The sequence below is a fragment of the Sycon ciliatum genome, chromosome 11, assembly GCF_964019385.1.
Source record: "Sycon ciliatum chromosome 11, ocSycCili1.1, whole genome shotgun sequence".
NCBI lineage: Eukaryota > Metazoa > Porifera > Calcarea > Leucosolenida > Sycettidae > Sycon > Sycon ciliatum.
The window spans coordinates 16591294-16598803 of record NC_088653.1 but is presented as its reverse complement, the minus strand read 5'-3'; the positions used below and the strand labels follow the sequence as shown (position 1 = coordinate 16598803).

The 7510-nt window shown below is 43.6% G+C and overlaps 1 long non-coding RNA gene across 1 annotated transcript; it reads right to left on the bottom strand.

The window, feature by feature from the left end:
• Positions 1-2879: 2879 nt before the first annotated feature.
• On the bottom strand, positions 2880-7134 carry LOC135827374 (uncharacterized). Its single transcript, XR_010555414.1, has 2 exons — positions 6713-7134; positions 2880-3217 (listed from the first exon to the last, which is right to left on the bottom strand). It is a non-coding gene; the product is annotated as an uncharacterized LOC135827374 (long non-coding RNA).
• Positions 7135-7510: the final 376 nt, after the last annotated feature.

Sequence of the window (7510 nt, the reverse complement as noted above, 5' to 3'; positions counted from 1 at the left end):
TCAGTACAACGCACACATGTACATTCTCTTGCATGCTCATTCATACATACTCTCACACGAAGAGACCAGATATGACCGAGTTGACAGCCCAGAAATTGCATACGCGTGCGACAGGCTGCGAAAGTGCATACTTTGCAACGACCTGATACATGAAAAATTGACTGAAAAGTTACTGCGTAACCGTTATCTTTATCGGTTAACCGTTAATTCTTCGTAACCGGTCTGCAACCAGTTAATCGGACTAACCGTTTGAGCCCTAGAAATAATGGTTGCGACTTTGGCGATAATTATTACGAAAGGGTTTGCTCCCCACACTGGAGCTCGCGCTATTCCGTCGACTTGACAAAAATACCCGAGCCCGCTACCCGACCAAACCCCTACCCGTTGCAGCCCTGATTTTTTTTCGTCGGACTGGCCCCTTTCCATTCCCTCAACAAACAAAGGAATTATATAATGAACACTGGATCACTTATTATTCTGCTCGGTGCATGGACCAGTACAGGAACCGACACTCAATACAGTCAACTTCGCTTATAACGACACTCGGCAGGGCATCAAAAAGGTGTCCTTATTCGTGAAGTGTCGTTATACCCGAAGTCTCATTATATGTATTACACTGGGATGGGACTTTGCTCTGGGCATGGAAATTCTGTCGTTATTCGCGAATTGTCGTTATATCCGCAGTCGTTATTAGCGAAGGTGACTGACTGTACTTACTGTTATGTTGATGGATGGATGTGGTTTATAGGATCGCTCTTCCGAACGAGAACACTGTTTCTGGTTCATTGAAGTAGGGATACTGTGCATGTATTATAATGTGCATGCTTAGCTACAAGATGAAATGGATCCAGCCATTGAGTAAGAGAAGAGTTTCAATATTTTAATTCTATTAAAGTATACACCCGGTTCCAAAATAACGCACGTGCCCTTGCATACGCCCAGGAAATCGAGCCTGCTATTATATACACCCGGGACCTATACACGGGCTTTTACGGTAACGTTATAATTATCTCAATGTTCCGGGTACGGCTATTTACCATGATGTGGGTATAATACTGGACATACATGTAGTCTGTTTTCTATTTTGCTGCTCCTTGTTCTTTGGTGCGATTGGTGGCTCGGAACAGGCAGACATTATTTACCGATATAATCGCACAGGTCACATTGTAGAGTGCAGACCACCTAGTGCTTTGAAGATTCACTGCGATATTCCCATAATGTTATAATACATGTATGAAAATCAGCATCATTTTCTGTATGTTAAATGCCACAAATTGTTAGGCTTCACCGTAATATCAAGAGTACATAACCCCTCTTGGTAATATCCATGTTCAGTGTTCCGTTCACATCGGTTCATGCTGATCACCCGAAAGTGTCGTCTAAACAGGATATAGGGGTGTGCGGATAATGCTCGAAAAGGTGGGAGATTCTGCTCGAAAAGCTGTGAAATTGGCAGAACCATACAAACCTTATGGCGGGCAATTCCTCGAATTCTGCTCCATTTCTTTATCCACATACCAAACATGCATGAAACTTACCAGAAAAAGTACTGAATTCTGCCAATTTTTCTGCCCGCATATGCCTAACAGGATATGTCCGCGCCGCGGGGATTATTTTTCAAATAATCTCCTCAATGTCATGTACATAATTGTCGCCGGTCGCAGCGGCTTCACAAAACGTAGACTTTCCCAGCCCCCCCCCCCCCCACCCAAAGTACACACAAAATACAATTGAAGCATATGCAATGAAACGTATGCATTGGGAAATTGGATTGCAGTAAAGCCCGTGTTTGCCGGACCCTGTACCAAGCGGAATCCTGTATTTACCGGACAAAATTTCATGCACCAAAGTGCATTCCTGGATCGAAAGTGCATTCCTGGATCAAGCGGGGTCCTGTCACATCAGGACAGTTTCCGCTGCACCAAGGGCGTCTTGTCAGGGCAGGCTTTACTATAGTGAAGTTTATAGTGAATTGTACTCCAAGTAACTCGTGAGTCCACACACAATGGTCATGCAGTACAAAGCCGAAAAGTCCCTTTCAAGACAGAGTGACAGACAGGAGTCGTCACTAGAAGGGCTGATCAACCAACACAGAATACTACAGTGGTGCTCAATGAAGTCCAATGAAGCGAGTGAATGCCGTGCGGAACGTTGTGCAGCTGTGAACACTGGGCTGTCAACTGGCACAGGGCGCACACTTGACTCACACAATATTAACATTGAGCATCAACGTAGCATAATAATAGCAGTGAAAAAGAGTAGAGTCAAATACGCGATGAGCGATAGTGTAGAGTCTAATACTAAAGGCAGAAATAGAGTATTATAGGGTACCTCACTTCAAACTCTCCAACTACGGTCTCTTCGCTGCATATGTTCACTTCACTTCCCAAAAAAACAAATAATATTAGATATAAATTGAATGCACCAAATTTTCGGGCATGGCCCATCTTCAGGGTGAAAAAGAAAACCATTCAATGGTTTTCTTTTTCACCCTGAAGATGGGCCATGCCCGAAAATTTGGTGCATTCAATTTATATCTAATATTATTTGTTTTTTTGGGAAGTGAAGTGAACATATGCAGCGAAGAGACCGTAGTTGGAGAGTTTGAAGTGAGGTACCCTATAATGTGTGAATGGCTGCAATGGAGTCTGCGAGTGCTTAGAAAAGAAATAGAGTAATGCCATCAAGTGCGAGATACCATGTTAGGAGCATTAACGTGTGATTGTGAAGCTTACTTTAAAGCGGGATGTTGAGTCTACAGTGCACCATGGGCACAGCGAGATCATGTTATGTGTGAATGGTATACCGTAAAGTACCGCCAGAGCGCCCCGTCTCGCGAGAGCGCCCCACCTTGATTTTACAGCCAGGGTCCAGGGAAAGGAAAATCGTACGGCAGAATGCAACGAAGTGTGTATGGTGTACTAACGTCAGAGGAAGGTTTTTGTGTGGAGCTCGTGTCCGCTCGAAGGTACGGATTGTCTGCACAACGTGCAATATGTGTACGAAGTTCGTGTCGTATGACCTACAGACGGGAGACCACCTACACAATACGACCACGAAAGGACGAGATAGTGGGGCGCTCTGGCGGTACTTTACGGTACTAGTAATCAAATGGATGCAAAACATATAGATGTCGTGATACACCATGCCTGATTCGTGGCTGGAAGCCGTGAGCTCAGTGCTTGGGGCTAGTGGGATTCCTCTAGCTTTCAGAATCCTGCATGAAAAAAGGTAAAAGAAAGTGAAGGTACAATAATAGTAAGGTGATGTAAGCCTCTTGGTTTCGCGAACGAATTTCATCATTAAATTCATGGCATGGGAACGACGCTACAGAAGTATACAAAAGCTGAGCCATCCTCTAAAGAAAGTCCACTTTAGTGAATCTCATCTTGTCAGCAGCACCATGCTGTTTGTATGGGAGAATTGCCTTCGTACAGTGCTGCCCAATGAAATCCTGAAATCAAGTCGCGTCACTCAAGTACCGGGCGTTGCGCAGCCCTAGACCTGCGAACACTGGGCTGCGAAATGGTGCAAGGCGCAAACTTGAGTGACACGACTGGATTTCATTGAGCAGGACTGTACATTCAAGGCACCTGCACTTCCTATTACAGTGTAATGTTCTTATTTTACAGGAACATTCCCAACTGGGTCTAATGTCTTCTGAGGCTGCGTTTACACGACAACGCACGGCCATTTTCCGTTTTCAGTCCCGCATTTCTTTTTTCATTTTCGTGCGTTTACACGATCAAAGCTGATCCGAGGTGGTCTCGGTTTGTATCGTTTTCTCGCGTCTACACGGGAGCAAAGGATCCACAAAAGTTCGTCATGTGCCGAGTGTTGTCGTGGAAGCACCAATCACACTCAAGGAATAATCGAAAACAGGCCACACACCAGCACTCGTCACATGACGAAAATTGTAAAAAAAAGAGTTTTATTGTCGGATCCGTGTGAACGGCCGAAAACGGAACAAACGTGACGGAAACGAGGCCAGCAGACCGTTTCGACTGTTTACACACCCAAATTTATCCGGCAGAACATTTCCGTTTTCAAATTCTTCCACCTTGGCCAGCGTTTTGGTTCTCTTCCGCTTTGGTGTACAACTATTACGTTTTGCTCCGCGTACCGTGTAAATGAACCATGCATCCGAAAGGATTTAGTTGCGCTTTCACCCCCAGCGTTGTCGTGTATACGCAGCCTTAGATGGTGCCCAAGGTATTCATTGAGTTCCTGCAACTTCATTTGAAATGAACTGGAAAAGTGCGAAGGGATTCGAGGAGGACATTAAAGCAGTCAGCTCCAAGAAATGAAATTGATTCGTGAATTCAATTATAATGATGTTCACACCTACATGTACATGTATGCAATAACTAGGTATCACACTTCATCTTACCGGCGAGACCTCACTATATATTCTCTGGGGTACGGCAAGTGTTATGCTTTAGAGAGATCCATGTTATAGCGAGTTGGGCACATAATATAAACCATATATGTCAAAGTTAGGGCTGCGGTTAACCAAAAGGTTATAGGCTAGAACCAAGAGTAGATAAACAAGAGTGTGCAACTCCGGGATGGGTTGGCCCGTGGCGGAATTTTTTGTTGACGTAATCTTTTCTATGACGCATGCGCTGCGGGTCTTTTGGAAAGTTTGCATCGTGCACTTGGCCGGGCTTTACATTACAAGGTTGGTGCCCAGTACGTGCTCTCACACTGTTCTGCGTCAAAATGCGCGTTTTTCTGAAAAAAGGTGACGTCTACAAAAAATGCTGCCACAGGCAGGGGTATGTGCAGATTGTGCAGAAGAGATCCAGAGTTGCACACTCTTGTTTATCTACTCTTGCTACAACCTATAAGAGATAAACTGTACATGTAGCCTGTATTCATGTACCATTGCTGTACATGACTGTAAATCCATGTATCCATGGTACCATGACCTCACGCACTGCCAAAACAATCACTACAATATGTATAATACTCATAAAAAGGACACATTTCAGGCTCATTACAAACGTCTTGAAAGTGTTTGTCTTCACAAGTATACTTTATGAGTATTATGAGTATTATCGCATTTTTGTCTCAGACGAAACTGTTTACAATATGTATAGTGGATGCATATTATATTTTGCTCAGTTTTCCAGAGCAGGTTCAACAAAGAGTGAATAACAACTAAATAGAGCGGTTGCCAGTTGACAAACCCCCTTTATATTTACAATGCAGTTGCGTGAATGTCCACTACTTTCTGAACGAAAGGTTCAACATATTTTAATATTTTGTATGCTCCATTGGGCTTCGGATTGCACCATCACCTTGTCATTTAATCAACTCAACCTCATCATGAGCATACGCAAGCATCACTAATATGGGGAGCAACCCCAGAGATGAGGGAGATACACGCCGTACATCCATTGTGCACAGTACTGACAGGGTACGCACATGCTGTCACGTATATTATGTACAGCGGACATTGAAAGAAAATAACCGGTTAACCCATATGCATATGGTTAACTGTTCGTGTATTCTTAACGGTTACATAACCGGTTAACCTATCTAACCATTTCACCCTAGTCAAAATGGCGCTGTTTGCTTACAGACTACAACTGTATTGCCATCGATCCACACTGATCAATCCAGGAAATGTGCGCATGTTGTACATTTTTAGTGTATTTTATAGTAGTGTGTCTACTGCATGTGTTTCAGGACTGTAACAGTCACACTACAACAAAAGTCCGACACTCCAGAACAACCCCACACAAAATCCTGTGGTCGACCAGCCAACAAACACAGCTCTGGGTTGAATGACGAATTAGTGAAAAACTATAAAGAGAAAAGAGAGGTGAAAGAGAAAACCGCCAACACATCTCCAGAACGACAGAGCCTCACTCTCTCCCTCCCTCCCTCCCTCTCTCTCTCTCTCTCTCTCTCTCTCTCTCTCTCTCTCTCTCTCTCTCTCTCTCTCTCTGTCTCTGTCTGTGTGTCTGTCTTTGTCTTTGTCTCTCTCTCTCTCTCTCTGTCTCTCCCTCTCACGGCAACTAAAAAAAACAACCATATCTCAAACCACACCTCACTCATTTTACGCTGTAGGATGAAGATGAAGGGGAGGTTGGCGATGAAAAGAAGAAGACGGCAGGGTTTAAGCATTTATTGTTCAGTGACCCGTGTCGTTTGGCGTATAATGATTCTCGGTTTACAATTGTAGTATTGTTTGTTTTGCAAAGAATTTCAATCAGTTAAAAGTCATAGATGCTGTTTACATTCACACGCGTAAGCCAGACCGATGCATTCAGAAAGAACATGTCACGGCATCCACATTCTTTCCTTAGCACCGTAACTGTATTTTGCACATATGTTTGTTTTATTCACCCTCTCTCTTTCTCTTTTCTTACAGTTACACTTGTGTTTTATCACACTATAGAATGACTGCGCATGTATTTTATAGATTGCGATTATTATCACTGTCGGGAAGGAAAACACCAATTTTACAGGGCCCTAAAAGTCTGAACGATACCTATGAAATGCACTGTCAAAGCAAACACAAAATATGAATAAGCAAGCTCATGCCTGAGGGGAAGATGAGAAGTTGAAACGTGGAGATTTTTCGGACAGGACGAGAATCCGAAGAACCTGGGTGATTCCCTTACTTCCACAATGGGCTAGTGGCTGCATCACAAAAATTATACCTTGCAGTGGGTGCAGAGACAGATCAATAAACACTAACCTGAGCATGAGAGCTGCTCGTAATCATTGCGATCGTCAGGAAAATGGCAGGACGAACGGACCAGAAGAATGTTGGCTATGACAAACAACTGCATATCCAGACGACACACGGCTTGACTATTTGCTTATGACGTTCAGCTTCGAGGTCCAGCACGATGGAATTTTCGGAAGGAACTGATTTTTGAATTATTTGGGGAAGAAGATTGCACTCAGAAAAGGTACCGTTTCTTTCATTTGAAAAGCTGTTCACCAAAGTCCTAAACATACACCAAGAGTCCATAACCCCCCCGGGGGTTATGGACTCTTGCATACACTGTACGACGTTTCGGAGCTGCTCCAAATCGATCGATTTGTTTTGAATGGTTTCGCCACCGCTTTCCGATCGATCGATCCTTGCGCGATCTGTCGATCGACAGATCGCGCAAGAAAATCGATCGATTTTCCAAATCGACAGAACAGAGAACGCGCACAACATATGCATTGTAATCTTTCGACTTTGGAGGGACTTAGGATTTTTCTCTCCACTTCAAAAAGAAAAATTGAAAGAAGACAAAGGAAGAGAACAAGCAGGATTCGAACCCACAACAGTATGAATCTCAAGCAACCCCTTATACCACCCAGCCACTGTGCTGCAGATGCTGAACTCTGTTGTTCTTACAGTCTTGCACCCAAAAAAAGGCAACATCCTATGTACACTATAGTACAAATAAAAAGGTTAAAATAGCTTCTAAAGGTTCAAATTTTTGGGTGATGGCAAAGGAATCGTGATAAATAGGATATTGACCTCGACTTCGGTCTA